The sequence below is a fragment of the Pipistrellus hanaki genome, assembly GCF_964339955.1.
Source record: "Pipistrellus hanaki genome assembly, chromosome: 12".
Taxonomy (NCBI): domain Eukaryota; kingdom Metazoa; phylum Chordata; class Mammalia; order Chiroptera; family Vespertilionidae; genus Pipistrellus; species Pipistrellus hanaki.
Genome location: NC_140514.1, coordinates 16,386,866 through 16,404,027, shown reverse-complemented (window position 1 = coordinate 16,404,027; position 17,162 = coordinate 16,386,866). Strand labels below are relative to the sequence as shown.

The following is a 17,162-nucleotide window of genomic DNA, read 5'->3' as shown; positions in this document are numbered from 1 at the left end:
TCAAGCCTCAACTCAGGCATGCGCCCTGACTGGGAAATGAACTGTGATCTCCTGGTTCATAGGACGATACTCAACCACCAAGCCATGCTGGCTGGGCTGTTTTAAAATTCTTTCATCTTCTATGAACCTATCACTAGTTTTCCCATCAATTACAGTTTCTCTGTCAGAGGTTGTCATGCAGTTCACTGGTAGAAGTTAGCTTAGATGTTACTTTTTTGGGGAGAAAGAGGGTTTGAGGGAGACCTTCTGCCCTGCTGGTTACATTCTGTTTCACATTCTGGGCTCTGATTACACTTATTGTTCATTTTGTGAACATTCTTTGAACTGAGCACTTATGATTTGTGCACTTTTTTTTTATATGTTATGTTATCTACAATGGAACAATTTTAATGTACCAGATCATGAAGATATACTGAAACAATATTGGAAATTCCAGGAAATGAGATTCTTCCATATAGATAAGCTCCACAGTCCATGACTTCATCATTATGTGTAGGATTTGGTCTCTGGGGTGACCAATATTAATTACGATGTGTGAACTTTTCAGGATAGAAGGGCAAATACATAGCATCTTGTCCAATCATCTGTCCACACACTTTTGAGGGTGGAATATTGGCCTGGAAGTACCTATAGTGGATATCAGTTATTTTTTATTTTTATTTTTTGTCTTCCCAGAATTCCTTCCTTAGTGGCTGCTCCTGCCTAATATGTCCAATGCATGGTTTTGACGGAATTGTTTGTCATAATGACATTGTGCCATCAACCCCCAACATAGAGTTTGATGTTTGCTCTTTGCTTAGCCAACAACATTTTTTATCCCAGGAATTGGACTTTGAGCTGAGAAATGCAGGCAGAGAAGGAGCTGACGCTCTCTGGTCTGAAAGCAGTGTCACAGAAAGACAGTTCACTTGTCCCAGCTACCAATATCCCTGAAGCTGCTTTGGTTCTGGCATAGTTTCCACCCAAAGAATTGATAAAGCATCAGACCCTTCACCTGCAAGGTTTAGAAACTCAGTTCTATTGGTTCAGAGGTCGGCAAACCACGGCTCTCGAGCCACATGCGGCTCTTTGGCCCCTTGAGTGTGGCTCTTCCACAAAATACCACGGCCTGGGACAGTCTATTTTGAAGAAGTGGTGTTAGAAGAAGTTTAAGTTTAAAAATTTTGGCTCTCCAAAGAAATTTCAATCATGGTACTGTTGATATTTGGCTCTGTTGACTAATGAGTTTGCCGACCACTGTATTAATTCATCCAGGAATTTTTTTTATTATACTACATAGAATTGGTTAATATTGTCCAAATTCACAGGAATTTGATCTATAAACTATGACATTAATTAATTACTTTTTTTCTGGGAGATATTTTTAGTTTAAAGACGAAAGGAATCATCTTGCAGAATGCATTCATTTAGTATTTAACATGTATTTAGTAAGGCCTGACTGTTAGGTATGATGGTGAGCAAAGAAAAATGAAACTGGATATTTTCAAAATGATTTTCAAAACCATCAAACCATGTCTTGATGTGCTATCCTTTCTACCTCTAGTTGTACAGTGTACTTCATTGATTTTTCTAAAATACCATTTTGTTGTCCTCTGGTCAACAACCTTCAGTGGTCCCTCACCATCTACCTATTGTCCAGAATGCTTCCATCTCTCTCTTTGTAAAAAAAAAACACACCTTTATTGTTGAAAGTATTGCATATGCCCCTCCCCCATTGACCCCTCCGAGTCTGCCCCTTCCCTCCTCCCCATTCCAGGCCTTCACCACCCTATTGTCTGGGTACATAGATTATACATACATGCATACAAGTTCTTTGGTTGATCTCTTCCCACCCATCCCGCCTTCCCTCTAAGATTCCAGTTTGTTCCTTGCTTCTATGTGCTTCCAACTCTTAATGTCACCCTCCCCTTTCCTAGATAGGGCTTCCTTAAAGCTCTGATACTACATTCCAGGGCCTCCCTTTCAGAGCCTCCTCTGCCTCAGCACCTCCAGGTGAGTCTGGTTACCTCCGGAGTAGCTCTGCCACTCTGATCCGCTTATCTCGATCCTAGCTATGCCCCAGTTTGCTGTCTCTTGATCTTCCTCCTCCCTGCACTTTGCAATTCCATGTGCCAATCTTTCCTCCCCTCCTGCCCTGCCCCAACTCCCACAACCCGGTGGGAATAGTACCTGAGGTCTCTTGTTGCAGAAGGGAGTTAGGACAAGGATCAGGTCCTACAGTCTAAGACTGGCATTCAAAACTCTAAAATGCGGTGTATTTTTTTTTTTTCCTTTGCATGAACATACCATTTCCTGTCATTATAGGAAACGAAGCATTTCTAATCTGCTTTTGCCTACATTGTTGTCTCTCCCAGGAATCCCGCTGCCTCTTTCCTTCCTGTCTGAATTTGAGCCACAAGAACTTTACAAATGCTCCTGCAGATCCTTTAGTGCTTCACCCCCTCTCTCCCCACCCCCCATATGTTCTTCTGCATTGCTAGTTTCTTGGCCAAACCTGTCTTATCTCTAATTCCAGTTTCAAGTATCTTGAAGGTAGTGACATCATATATAAAAGTTTTTGTGCTGAGGTCCTGCTCTATGAAAGGAACTTCTCTGGACCTTTGGGAAATATGAAGAAATATAAGACTTAGGTCCTGCCTTCAAATACTTACAGCCTAGCTGAGGAGACTGCTGCTGTAACCCTTGCACATTAGGCTTGCATTAAGTCCCTGTTTGTATTAGTCTGCTAGGGCTGCCATAACAGAATACACAGACCAATTAGGTGGCTTAAACAACAAAAAACATAGTTTCTCACAGTGCTGGAGGCTAGAAGTTCAAGATCAAGGTGTTGGCAGGTTTGGTTTCTTATGAGGCCTCTTTCCTCAGCTTGCAGATGGCCACCTTCTCACTGTATACTCACAAGGTTTCTCCTCTGTGCATGAAGGCATCCCTGGTGCCTCTCTCCGAGAGAGATTTAGAGTGACTAATACATTGGATTGTTTTAGCATTAATGTTTGTACTTCATATATTTTACTTATATAAAACCTTCCTTCATTTATTGAATTGTTTATCTGTTTCTTCCACAATGTAAGCTTTTCAGGTCAGAAATAGTTCCCTCTGCATCCACAATACTTGAATAAAATTTATTTTTCAATTACAGATGACGTATAGTATTATTTTGCTTTAAAGTGCACGGCATAGTGATGAGACATTTATATATGCCTTATGAAGTGCTCACCCCGAGAAGTCTAGCATCCATCTGACACCATGCATAGTTATTATAGTATTGTTGACTATATTCCCTATGGTGTACTTTACATCCCCAGGACTATTTTTATAACTGCCAATTTGTACTTCTTAATCCCTCCACCTGGTGTCTCTTTGTGTGATCAGGTTTCCTCTTCTTTATAAAGGACAGTCAGATTGGATTGGGGCCCACCCTTACAGCCTCATTCTCTCTCTTAATCATCTCATTAAAGGCCCTTTCTCCAAATACTTCCATTCTGAGGTACTGGGGGTTAGGATTTCAACATGTGAATTTGGGGGGAGGGTCACAATCCAGCCCACAACCCTGTCGAATGATTGGTTAATTATAATCCTGTGTAATCACTTCCATCTCCCAATGGAGGCTAAACAGTTGTGGCAATTGCCTGTGGGTTGTTGGCTAACATATCTCTGGGTTTTTGGGAGGCATTCCATCAGATATACTTCCTTAGTTTTTCTTCAGTACAAACTATAATGTAAGACACAGGGAAGTCCTTGAGCAGTAATAGAAATCTATAATTTCTGTATTTGGCTTTCTATCTTTCAGAATTAGAGGTGGAATCCCTACGTGGACCACAAGAACGTTCAGGGGATTATAATTGTATTGCTTAGTATTAGAGTCATTCTAAAATTTCTTGAACTTTGGTTTTCTACTATTGGTCCTCCATGCCATCACATTTTCGTTGAGTCTTTTCTATGGTTAAATCGTGTCAAGAATTGGGTCTAGCCCAGCTGATGTGGCTCAGTGGTTAAGCATCAGCCTGTGAACCAGAAGGTTGGAGTTTGATTCCCAGTCAAGGCCCAGGCCAAGGTTGCAGGCTCAATCCCCAGTGTGGGGCATGCCAGAGGCAGCCAATCAATGATTCTCTCTCATCATTGATGTTTCTGTCTCTCTCTCCCTCTTCCTTTCTCTCTAAAATCAATAAAAATATATATTTTAAAAAAAGTAATCTCGTCTATTAGGTACATGATGAAGGTGCATGGCAGGTATCAGGGATAATTATAGGCCAGTGAAGTTAATAGGCTTATGGAGTAGGTAAGGGCAGGCCTCCTGGAGATGCGGCTGGCTCTGGAGTTAGATGAGTGAAGGAACATAGTGATGAAAGAAAGTGGCCAGTCTTAGGGTTTGCTGAAGTCTGGAGGACAAAGTTGAGGGAACAGTGAGTAAAGCTCTGCTCTACTGAATGGAGAAGTATCAGGCTAAGAATTTTGGGGTTCGGGTGGGGGAGAGATGTTGGTCTGTAACCATGTAACACTGCTTTGCACTCTCTCTGTCCCATCCACTAGAATAGCCTTTTCAAAACTGAGCACTGTTGGTCTTCGAGCATTAATATAAGCGGCAGCCATGTGCATTTCCAATAGTTAGCATACACAGGCATGGCCACACGGGTTGCTTAGAGCTGGTCTGTTGGGTTTTGTCATACCAGTCGTTAAATATTTTGAATTCCCCTGTGCATATGTATAATTTATCATTTTTGGTAAAATTTCTATCAAGGGCACCAGCTACTTTGCTATTCAGTGTCCTCATATAAAGATTTACAAGATAAATATCACTTGGCATTCAGAATGCCAGATGATAAATGATTTTATGGCTGGAGTGCACAGTTCCAATTAACATCAGCACTGAAGTCACCAGAACTGTCAGTTTCTCTATATGGCAGTGACAATTTGTCTTGGTTTCCTTGGTGTCATCCAGTACATTGGCCAAAGAGGCCAAAGCAGACATCTGTATGGTATTTCAACCTCCGTCTTGCCTCTTTTCTTTTTTCTTTAATTTGGACCTAAGTTTTTGCTATTGACACATATAAGTGCAACATTGGGAGGTTCCCTTATCATTCCTTCATTCCTTCACCAAATATTTTCATTCATTCATTCCTCCAACAAATACGATAAGAGTTTCTACCAACTAGCTATTTGACCTTGGACAAGTCACTAGCAACTAATTAGCTGTTTGACCTTGGACAAGTCACTTAAGCTCTTCAGGCTTCAGATGCCTTATCTAACATGAGTAAGTTGTGCCTAGACCTCTTCCTGCCTTAGGAGTTTGTGGTTGTAGGACTTCAGATAAGGAAAGAGTCAAGGGTAAGAGTGTGTCCTGCCCATAGGGACACTAGAAAAGCAAGGAGATAGCAAACTCCTAAAGAAAGGGTAGTTGGAGAAGGGAGACCAGGAGAGGCTGAAGAGCAGTGACGAGACTGGGCAATGGGGAAGAGCAAAGGGGCAGGACACACATAGACTCCTGGAATCATAGCTGTAGACACGCATCAAACAAGAAGCTATGTGCAGACTCTGAGCTTGTGGACTCAGGATATGCTTAGTGTGAAGCACATCCTTGACCTGTGAGGACTCCATGAATAGCATGGATAGAAATATATACTTCTCCCTCCCTGAAATGAAGACATACAAGCACCAATATTTCAGTTAGCCCGGTGGTAGGTAAACCCATTCGTTAACAGAGCCAAATATCAACAGTACAATGATTGAAATTTCTTTGGAGAGTCAAATTTTTTAAACTTAAACTTCTTCTAATGCCACTTCTTCAAAATAGACTCTCCCAGGCCATGGTATTTTGTGGAAGAGCCACTCTCAAGGGGCCAAAGAGCCGTATGTGGCTCACGAGCCGCAGTTTGCTGACCACTGAGTTAGCTTAATACATCAGACTTCCCTATTAAAAGATGGTGGCCTCTTTTGTGTCTTTACAGCTTCGCAGCCACTGTAGGAAGAAGGCACTCAGTTTGTTAAATTGAATTGAAGAATCTTCATACATTTTATTCAGCTTGGTACTGAAGGGAAACTCTGAGAGGGATTTAGAGTGACTAATACATTGGATTATTTTAGCATTAATGTTTATATCAAACCTTCCTTCATTTATTGAATTGTTTATCTTTTTCTTCCACAATGTAAGCTTTTCAGGTCAGAAATAGTTCCCTCAGCATCCATAATACTTTAGAATGCTTGGCACATAGTGGGGCTTTTAGCAATTACTTATTAAATGATTTCATGAATGAATCTCTGGATAAAATCTCTACTTGTAATTCTTATAGAACGAAAACTTGGGGCCTGCCAGTTTGCAATGAGGACGTATACACAGCAATTTCTCCTTCTCTGCTTTCTTTCTTTCTTTTTTTTAAAATATATTTTATTGATTTCTTACAGAGAAGAAAGGAGATAGTCAGAAACATCGATGAGAGAGAAACATCGATCAGCTGCCTCCTGCACCTCCCCCCCCCCCACACTGGGGATGTGCCTACAACCAAGGTACATGCCCCTGACTGGAATCGAACCTGGGACCTTTCAGTCGGCAGGCTGATGCTCTATCCACTGAGCCAAACCGGTTACGGCTCCTTCTCTGCTTTCTCATGCTTTCCCACTGCCCAGCTGGCAGAGTTTGGGCACCCCTGGAAGGAGGGAGGGAAAGAGGAGTATGTCCACCCCATCAAGCTGAGAGAGGGGGGCTTTGTCCATCTGTAACCACCCAGAAGGTTCCACAGCAGCCATAGTCTGCAGCTCAGTGCAGGGAAAGTTTGGCCAGGGATAGCCAGTCCCATGCGAGCTGTCCAGGGGCCCAGCAGGGAGGATCCCTCAGCAGGATCTGCCTGGGAACTCCTCAGCAGGGCACTAATTGGTACCCTTATGAGTTCTCACCCATGTCTCAGTTGCCTTGGAAGAGGTCCTGTTCCCCAGCACTAGCAGATGGGAGGTCCCATCTTCACAGGAAAATTCAGTCATCATCGGTCAGCAGAAATCGGAACGAATGAATTGCATCAACTACAGGTTCTTCTGGAAGCCAGGCCTAATGAAAAGCAAGGGCTGTTGGCTTTTATCTGCTGGATGTGGAGGGCCCTGCCTTCAGGGAGCTCACAGGCTGGAGGAGTCCACAGCCTACCCCAGTGGTTGGCCAACCACGGCTCTCGAGCCACATGCGGCTCTTTGGCCCCTTGAGTGTTCTGATGCCACTTCTTCAACATAGACTCGCCCAGGCCGAAAACCGACTACTGTGCATGGGCCACGAAGTTTCGATCGCACTGTATGTGCTCGCCTGTACGTGGTATTTTGTGGAAGGGCCACACTCAAGGGACCAACAAGCCACAGTTTGCTAACTACTGGCCTAGCCTAATGATGGGAAAGGGTGTCTGTCACTCCTAGCAACCATTCCTGCTACTCTCAGAAAGGCTAACCAGCCATGAAGAAGGTGGCCCTACCCTCTGTGACACTACCTGCCTCAACGCCCCTACCTTCCTAAATGGGAAGAAAGCCATCTGCTTGATGGCATTCATGAGATGTCTAAGGCATTCTGTAAGTTTCTAAAGTAATTGTTTCTCCTCCTGTAAGTGTGGGAATTCCAAAAGAAGATTGCTTAAGTAAGTTAACAGTTATGCCCTTTGATTTGATAACCTTCTTTGAAGAATAAAGTCTAAGGAAAGAATCCAAAAGCAAGAGGAAGGAGGAACAAACCTCAGATTTGCAATAGGGAATGGTGAAAGCAATACAACCTTTAAAGAAAATTAGATCATGGATTCTATGTATGGATTCCATTGTATGCATGGATTACACTTCTGATTACTGATGTGTGAAAACACCTGCACTTTTACACACTGTGAAAATGTCACATCACTAATCTGTGTGTAGCACAAGGCCTTGCCTAGGACAGGTATTTGGTAATATGTACTGAACAAATAGAGGAACCAGAAGTAAATTTAGAGAAATGCTTGGAATTTATATTCATCAGATTTCTTTTACTGTAAAGTTGCTTAAATGCATAACAAAAGAGTTCTTTTAAAAAGATTATCTATTCAATTTCAGGCCTACCAAAGGAAAAAGAGGAAATACCAAAATGTTCACAAAGTGGGGATGTCTAAGTCCTGGACGATAGGTAATTACTATTTTATCAACTTCTCTGTATGTCCTCAATTTTCTACAATAACCATAATCGGGGAGAAATGATTTGTTGAAAGGAACATCCTGAGATAGTGAGTTACAAATCCAAAGGAATGAATCTCTGTTTTTGAAACTGCAGGCAGAGTAGTAAGCGAGGGGGTGGGATACGTCTGGCATCCCTCAGAGCTCACAGCACAGACCGCTGCCAAGCCAGTCCTCCTGCGAACACAACTGGCTCTGGCGTTCACATTTCGAAAGTGAGACGCACCCGCTACAACCTGTCCGATGGGAGCCTACACGTGATAGGGAGGCAAGGCTTTGTTTTACATCATCCATGCTTGAGAAGATAGACGATATCGTCATCTTCGGAAGGTGCAAGGAAAGCGTTCCCTGTGACGTGCTTTCAGCAGTGAAAATTTTAAAATAAACAAAATGTCCATTATAGAGAATATAATCCCCAAAATTCAGATGTAAAAAACAAAGGAAACGTAGTCATCATCTTAGTTAAGACCAGAATGCCTGGACAGCATGCACCTTAGGAGAAACTGGAGAGTTGCTGAGACTAAAAGGCATGAAGTGGTCATTTAAGAAAAGACAATTTTCTTTTATTTAATATATATATTCTTTTAATTAATTTCAGAGAGGAAGGGAGAGGGAGAGAGAGATAGAAACATCAATGATGAGAGCTCAATCATTGATTGGCTGCCTCCTGCACACCCTATTGGGGATCAAGCCGGAAACCCAGGCATGTGCCCTTAAGAAAAATCCAACCTGAGACCCTTCAGTCTGCAGGCTGACACTTTATTCACTGAGCCAAACCGGCTAGAGCAAAGACTGTCATTTAAATATATATGATTGCACCTACATTGCTATTAGGTCTGGGACACATTGGAGCTATGCTGGAGAGTTCAGCCCCAAGCATGAAGCAAGATGATGTTGCTAACTATTTAGTTCTGAAAAGTGAATTAACTAACTTGGGAGCTAGGAATATTTTAGAGAATAACTGCTGCCTATTGGATAGGAACCAAGTTACAGCAACTAATGAACAAGACCCCGCAAAGAGGTCAGAAAACCTGGTCTGTGATAATGGGACACTATGACACAGTATGTTTTTTATTTGGCTTTAATGAATCAACTTCTTGGGCAAAACGTTTTACCACCCAAGTAAAAGCTTGGGGGCACTAGAAGAAGAAGAAACTCTAAAAAAAAACTTAATGCAAAGTCATTATCATTTGCAGGCAAGAAGTGTCTAATTTTTAATTGCTAAAAAAATAATTTCTAAGCTGCTTCCAATGAAGCCCTATGTTTATGTAATACCTACTTTTATTTAATACCGCTTGCTAGAAGATAGTAGCCTTTAGCAGAGTTCAGATGCAGCTTAAATAAAGCAGTATTTTGATCAGTTCAAAGTAAGGCATGGCCGTGGATAAAGGGCTCAACCCCCAGTCTGGACCACAAAGCGGACCCAAGGTCCTGCTGCTCTGGAAACAGTAAAGTTCAGATAGAGGTAGAATGCTTGTACAGTGACCCTCTTTCGTAAAACTCTACGCCTGGGTTGTAAATCAAGGCCACATCTCTGTCAAAAGGACTTAGATTCTCCAGCAAGAGACGGAGGCTTCATTTTCTTAGTGATGTGACTGCACACACCAAAGCTTCTGACACCTATGATTTTGTAGAGAACAAAGTTTCTCTGTGAGTAGGAAAGCAGTAGTCACTCAAAGAAGGCGGCTATTATGACACGTTCCAGCTGCAGCATGTCCTCAGGGGACACTGCATCCTGTTGGCTGTGCAGCTGGCGCTATTCTGTGCCTATTCTTCTCGCCCGATGAATGGCTGAGCACATTGTTATCTTCTTGGTTTGAGCTCATTTTTGCTTTCTTATGGGCAAACAGTAAACTAAGTGATGGGCATATGTTATTCCATTCAGTCTTTGCAACGATCCTTTGCGAGCATCCCTATTTACCAGTGAGGACGGCGAGGCTTGGGGGTGTTCAGAGTCACACAGCTAATAAGTGGTAGAGCCATTTCACACCCACATCTTCCTAACTCTAAACCTAATTTTCTTCTTTTTAAAATATATTTCATTGATTTTTTTTTTTTTTTTTTTTTTTTTTTTTTTTTTTTTTTTTTTTTTTTTTTTTACAGAGAGAAAGGGAGAAGGATAGAGAGTTAGAAACATTGGTGAGAGAAAAACACTGATCAGCTGCCTCCTGCACTCCTCCCCTCCCCCCTTACTGGGGATGTGCCCGCAACCAAGGTACATGCCCTTGACCAGAATTGAACCCGGGACCCTTCAGTTCGCAGGCCAACGCTCTATCCACTGAGCCAAACCAGTTTCGGCTAAACCTAAGTTTCTTAATGCCTATACTTCAAGCAAATGTAGAAATTAAAGACTATTCAAAGGAAAATGGACAAAGTTCATTTTATGAGAACGTGGCAGGACCCTAGATTGGAAACACTTTTTTTTTCTATAGGTCTTTGGCAAACATGCAGTTAAAAAAAAAAAAGTGTGTACCCCACCCTGGCTGGTGTGGCTCAGGTGAGTGTTACCTAGTATACCTAGAGCTTACTGGTTTGATTCCCAGTCAAGCCCAGGCTGTGGGTTTGATCCCCGTAGTGGGTGTGCAGGAGGCAGCTGTTTGATGGTTCTATCTCATCAATGTTTCTCCCTCTCCCTTCCTTCCTTTCTCTAAAATCAATAAAATCATATTTTTTTTTAAAAAAAAGAACTAAAAAGAATCTTGAAGAGATATTTATACAACCATGTTCATTGCAGTATTACTCACAATAGCTGAAATGGGGAAATAAACCAAATGGCAACTGACGGATGAATGGATAAGCAAATATACACATGGCAGAATATTATTCAGCCTTAAAAAGGAAGGAGAGTATGCTACATGCTACAACATGGATGAACCCTGAGGACATTATGCTAAGTGAAATAATAGGTCAGCCACAAAAAGACAAATACTGTGGGGTTTCCCTTACAGGAGTCTTAATCATAGAAACAGAAAGCTTAACGGTGGTTGCCAGAGGCTGGGGGAGGGGCGGATGGGGAGTGATTGTTTAGTAGATATAGAGTTTCGGTTTTGCCAGATGAAAAGAGTTGTAGAGATGGATGGTGGTGAGGTCTGCACAACAATGAGATCGTATTTACTACCACTGAACTGTGCCCTTAAAATGGTTTTGCTGGTAAATATTGTACATTTGTATGTATTTTAACACACACACAAAAAGAAAAAAAAAAAGTGGGTTATAATTGTTTTTGGCAAGTGGTTGTGGTTTGTAGAGAAAATAAGAGGGTTTTACTTAAGAGTTTTACTTAAGAAGGACTCTCACCCTGGAAAAGGAGTTCTTTTCTTTAGCGTCTAGGGATGGTTATGGCAATAGAAGTCATACCTTAAATGTCATTCATCATTCAACAAAACCTCAGCATTGCATGTCCTAAGGAAGTTTTAAAGTGAATCCGCACTGAGCTGCAGGAGTGTGTGTGTGTGTGTGTGTGTGTGTGTGTGTGGTGTGTGTGAGGGGGTGCTGGAAGGAGATACAGGTATTGTTAATAACTAGTGACCCAGTGCACGAAATTTGTGCACATTAAAAGGGGTTTAATTAGAGGGAAAAATTTAATATCGCTATTTGCCCTTTCTCTATAATAGAAGTGTCAGTGATGAAAGAAAATTAGTAAAATGTATATGAAAACCTTCCTCCTATCAGAGTCTGGGGCTCACCACAGGACCCAGAGTCAAATCTCCGCCCACCCATACACACCTCAAAATCTCGTGAGACCAGACCTGGCCGCCCCCCACCCACTGGGCTAGATCCAGACCCAGCCAGTCCCACCCATTACCTGCTGGGAAGGGGACATAGCCTCAGGTCCCCTGACCCGGTGCCAAGATGGGGGTGTGTGACCTGAGGTCCCTCAACCCAGACCAGGGTAGTGGGTGTGCCTTGAGGTCCTCCATCAAGCCCTGCCAGGTGGGGGGCATGGCCTGAGGTCCCCCGTCAAACCCTGCCAAGTGTGTGTGTGTGCAGCCTCAAGTTCCCTGTGAAACCTTGCTGGGTGGGGGCATGGCCTGAGTTCCCCCAACTGAGCACTGGGGGTGCACCTTGAGGTCCCCCATCAAGCCCTACTGAGTGGGGGGTGGGGGGAACAGCCTCAGGTCCCCTGTCAAGCCCAGCCAGGCAGGGGGCACAGCCTCAGGTCCCCTGGCCCCATGCTGGGGTGGGGGTGCAGCCTGTGTTCCCCTGTCAAGCCCCACTGGGGGGGGACACAGCCTAAAGTCCCCTTGGCCTGGCATTGGGGTGGGTGGAGCAGCCTGAAGTCCCCTAGCCTAGCACCAGGACGGGAAGAGCACCTTGAGGTCCCCTGTCAAACCCTGCCAGGTGGGGGGTGTGGCCTGAGGGCCCCTGTCAAGCCCCATGGGGGTGGGGGAGGGCATAGCCTCAGGTCCCTGCTGATTGCTCCTTAAGGCTCCTTATGGGAACCTGGCCTCAGCTCTGGGTGCAGCCATCTTTGTGACAGAGTGATGGTCAATTAGCATATCCCCTCTTTATTAGACAAGATTGAAGCTATGGAAACAAACTAAGTTAATTTAAGTGAGAGGAAAGGAGGGGAACAAATAAAACCTTGAGGATACCAACATCTGTGGCTTTGTAAAATAGGAGCAGCCAAGGAAAGTGCTAGCAAAGGGAAGGTCAGCAAACGGGTGGAGAAAGGAGGATGACGTAGGAGACAGAAAGGAGAGGAGACTTTCAAAAAGGAGAAGTTAGCAGCATTAAGCACTAAAGTGTCCGTTTGATTTGGCAATGGGCAGTCCCTAACACCAGCCAGCATTACCTGTGCAAGGCCCTGGCTCCCACAGGCCGGCTTGGACTACAGTGAGAGGCAGGTCCTGCAGAATGGGGCTGACCTGGCTCTTACTGGGGATGGGGACTCTGCAGGTGGCTAGAGGTCTTGCTAAACCAGGTGAGGCCAAGAACTAATGGAATGCAACCAGGGTCCCAGGAACAGGCTTTTGGCAAGAATCAATTGAATGAATATATAAGGGGGTGAATATATGGATGAATGTGGGGTGTGGGCTAAAGATTGTTTAATGTGAAGGACAGGAAGAGGAGGTTGTTATACTAGAGTATGGCAGGATGGAGTACCTACCGCTGGAAGAAGTTGCCCACTGTCTCAGAGAGGGGCCAGGGAGGTTGGAGTGTTCAAGGCAGTCAGGTTTCAGTGGGAAGGGGTGTGTGCGAGTGAACGAGAGAGAGAGAGAGAGAGAGAGAGAGAGAGAGAGAGAGAGAGAGAGAGAGAGAGAGAAGCGTGGGGGGTGGGGGGCAGCAGCCGGACAGGGCTTTGGTTGGGGAGACAGCTAACTGGGAAAGGGGGTGCAGGAAAGCAGAGGTGCATGCTTCCGAAAGCACTTCCGCAGCCACGGACTCCCTCAGCCTCAGCACAGCCGGGGAGAGATGATATTAAATCGCCAGCCTTTGGAAAGAGGGATGCCTTCCAGATAAAGCCATCACGACTCGGAAAGCCTGTCCGGCAGCTGTTTGATTCCTCTGGTGACAAGGCTCACTCTGCTTTTGGAAGTAGCAACTTCCATGATGGATTTTTTTTTTTTTTTTTTTTTTTGAGCCAATTGAAAAGAAGAAAGGTGAGGGGCAAGTTCTGTCAGTGTCAGACATTTGGGGTAATTCACAGACTTGCAGAGCCAGGCAGGCGGGTCACCCGGCCAGACCTTTTCATCTGTACAACGAGGTGGGCTGGCGATCGCTTTCCCCGTGAACCCATCCACACAACCCCCTTCCAATGGCACAGACTATACAACGAGGCCCCCGCGGGACGTGTCTCCCGCAAAGCAATGCAACCAACTAGCGCGGGGACAGGCCCCTCGTCCTCCACCGCCTCCGGAGAGACAAGCGCCGCGGAGGCTGCACGCCGGGCGGCCCCGGGGTCCGAGGTCGCTGCCCCGCGGGAGGGTCCGAGTGATCCCCGGAGCCTCCTTCCCCGCACTCCGGCCCGAGGGCGCGGGCCGGGGCGGAGGCGACACCCTCCCGGGGCCGCAGCCGGCAGGGGGCGCGGGGCGGCTCCTCGCTCCGCTGCCCCGCGCGCCGCGCCGTCGGAGCTGCGCTCGCTCTCCGGCCCCGGGGCGCGGCGGCGGCCCGGCGGCCAGAGCGCAGGGCAGCGCGGCGGGCGGGGCGAGCGCGGGGCGGGGCGGGGCGGGGCGCGGAGGGGGCGGGGCCGCGCGCGGGGGGCGGCGGCGGCGGCGGCGGCGGCGGCGGAGGAGGAGACGAACATGGCGGCCGCGGAGAGCGGCTGAAATGCCTGTTCTTCAGGCCCGGCGAGCGGGAGTCTGACGCGGTGCGCCCGGCCCTCCCGTCCGACGGCTGGACCGCGGCCTCGGGCGCGCCGGCCCCTCTGCGCCCTGCGGCTCCCCCGAGCGGAGCCCGCGGCGGGTGCGCTCCGCATCCCCTGCGGGGGGACCCCTCTCCGGAGGAGGGGGCCCGAGAGCCGCGGCGGCGGCGGAGCTCCGGGCCGAGGAAGAGGCGCGGAGGCCGCGGCGGAGCTGCCACGGTCGCGGGCGAGCGCGGCGCCCGGCAGCGCGGCCCGGAGGCGGCGGCGGCGGCGGCAGGTGAGTGGCGGGCGGGCGGCGGGCGCCTCGCCTCCCGGGGGCGCAGCTGTCACGAGCCGCGCGGCCGCCGCGGCCCTCGGGGGCGGGGAGCAGCTGGCGCCCCTGCGCCCCCCGCGCCGCGCTCTCTCCCCGCGTCGCCCCCTCCCGCTCCCCGGTCCCCCCCGGCCCCGCGCGCGGCTGGAGGGGGCGGAGGTCGCAGCTGTCACGGCCCCGGCGGGGGCTGCGCGGCGCGGGGACCGCTGAGGCGGCGGCGGCGGCGGCGGGCGCTCCGCGGCGCCCTCCCGGCTGCCCCAGTTTAGCGCGGGGCCGGCGGCGAGCATCCGCCGCGGGGGCGCCAGGCTCGCGGCCCCGGCCCGGCGTGGGGAGCGACGCCCCGAGCCCGCCGTGCTCCCCGCCGCCGCCGAGAGGGGGAGCCGGAAGCCGGCGCGGGCGCCCCTCGGCCCCGGTGGCGGCGGCGGCGAGCGCGGTGACCTTGGCCGGCGGCGGTTCGCCTCCCGGAGCCTCGCCGGCGCGGACCGCGAAATGGGAACGACCGCGGCGCGCCGCCCGGTAAGCGCGCAGCCTCCGACGGCGGCGCCCGGGGCGCTGTCTTTCTTTCCCCTGCTCCCCGGCGAGGGGCTTCGGAGGCAGGAATGGGGTGCATCAGGGAGATTTCCAAGGTTGGTTCCCCTTCCCGGGGTTCTGCCCGAAAGGACCTTGGAAGGGATGCAGACGCTGGCGATCGGGAGGTGGGATCGTTCAATGGTCAGAGCCCTTCCCTGGTCTCTTGGAAGAGAAATGTTTGAAACCGGACACCAGGGTCTCCCTAGTCCTGACACCCCAGCGATGGTTTTCTTACCCCCCACCCCTTCTTGTTTTTATTTATGGACTTGCTTATTTTAAAGCAGCCTTTCCCCCTGGGCTTGGAAGCTGCCCGGGCTGATGGATAGTAGAGGCAGACGGGTGTGGGGGGTTGGACCATAGAGCCTGTGTGTGTGTGTGTGTGTGTGTGTGTGTGTGTGTGACAAGGATAGTGTGTGGAGCGAGCCAGGGCCGCAGAGTTTGGTGGGCAAGGAAACTTTAAGCCTCTCCTGCTTGGCTTTGCTGGATGACAGAGGCCTCGAAGAGGCAGGTGTGTGTCCTTGTGGGGAAGGTGACTCGATCCTCTGTTCTTTGGAGAGGTGCATTGTTGAAAGTTGAGGAGGAGGATGGCGCATGAGGGGTTCTTGCCCCAGCCCCCTCTGTGGATGTCCATGATCTGTGAGGGCTGGGACTTACCGTACGCACGGTAAGTCCCAGCGATGAAGAGAAGCAAGTGCACCGTGAGAAACATGGCTGTTGAGGAAGCTTAGATGCTAGGGGACTGTGGGGAGGATGGGTTTCAAGGGTTAAATCTGTTTGAGGTGTGTCTCCTCTTCTGGAATTGGTTGGAGGTTAGTATTTAAGGGGAAAAAAAAAAAGAAGAAAAAAAAAGTTGGCCAAAGGGGCCTCTCGGCTTATTTCACAGAAGCTGTGATGTAGTAGGAAGGGGTCAGATTTCTTCACGTTGAGAATAATGTGAGAAGAGAGAGTGTTTGCTTGGGTCCTTTGGCTCTTCAGCTGGAAACGTTGTGGGTTAAAGGTAGCCTGTGGGGTGTGATTCAGCTTACTACGGCATGGGCATTCTTTGAGCTTGTTTGTTATAAACTGAAGTACAATTGGAAGTGTGTCTGTTTTATCTCCTGTACTTTGTGGAAAGGTCTGATTTGGTTTTATTGAACGAGGGTCTGCAATGTTTTCCCTCCATTTCTTATGCAGACTGCGTATGCTTTGGGATCAGTGTATCAAAAAAGGGGGCCTGACTGGGGAATATTAAATGGTTTGGAGAGAAAATGCAGGGGTGTTGCTTATAAGAACAGGTGTCTGGTTTGATTTTTTGGAGACATCTTGCACTGCTGTTTTATTCCATTTATGTAACACACAATGAAGTAGAATGTTGAAGGTTGTAAAACTTGAATTTTGCATAGTTTATAGTTCATCCCCCTGATTTCTTCCTGAGAAAATCTGTAGGATTGTGTCTATTTAAATTGCTTTTTGTGTGGCTTACGCCAAAGGACATATTTTAGATCTGCATTTTTGGGGTAAGTGGTTTTATTGAGAGAGGAAAAAAAAAAAGAAAGTGGCTGATGGAACTAATGGTGATTGTTCCACTTAAACTGGGATTATATAGACAATGCATTTCCCTCCCTCTTTCTGCCAACATTTGTTTTTCTTTCTCCCTCAATTCCAGGGTTTCCTTTCTAGAAACCTGGGCTGGAAACAGAAGCGGCAGTCTGTCTAATCCCAAGCCTTTGCGTATGCCAGGAAGCTGTAAGGGTAGCACCGAGTGGGTGTGATACAGTGATACTGCTACTACCGACGACATTTGACTGTAGAGGGAGTCTAGGGGCCCGTTGTCAT

General features: G+C 47.6%; 1 protein-coding gene across 7 annotated transcripts in view; it reads left to right on the top strand.

The window, feature by feature from the left end:
* The first annotated feature begins 14,368 nt into the window (after positions 1 to 14,368).
* Positions 14,369 to 17,162, top strand: part of NCOA1 (nuclear receptor coactivator 1) — a 136,222-nt gene continuing 133,428 nt past the window's right edge. For 4 of the 7 annotated variants that reach the window (XM_084901420.1, XM_084901422.1, XM_084901421.1 and 1 more), the window contains exon 1: positions 15,165 to 15,293. The gene's annotated coding sequence lies outside the window, so the exon portion shown is untranslated. Of the gene's footprint in view, positions 14,745 to 15,164; positions 15,294 to 17,162 lie in introns of those variants that run through there. The other 3 variants (XM_084901424.1, XM_084901423.1, XM_084901419.1) reach the window with 2 other exon arrangements.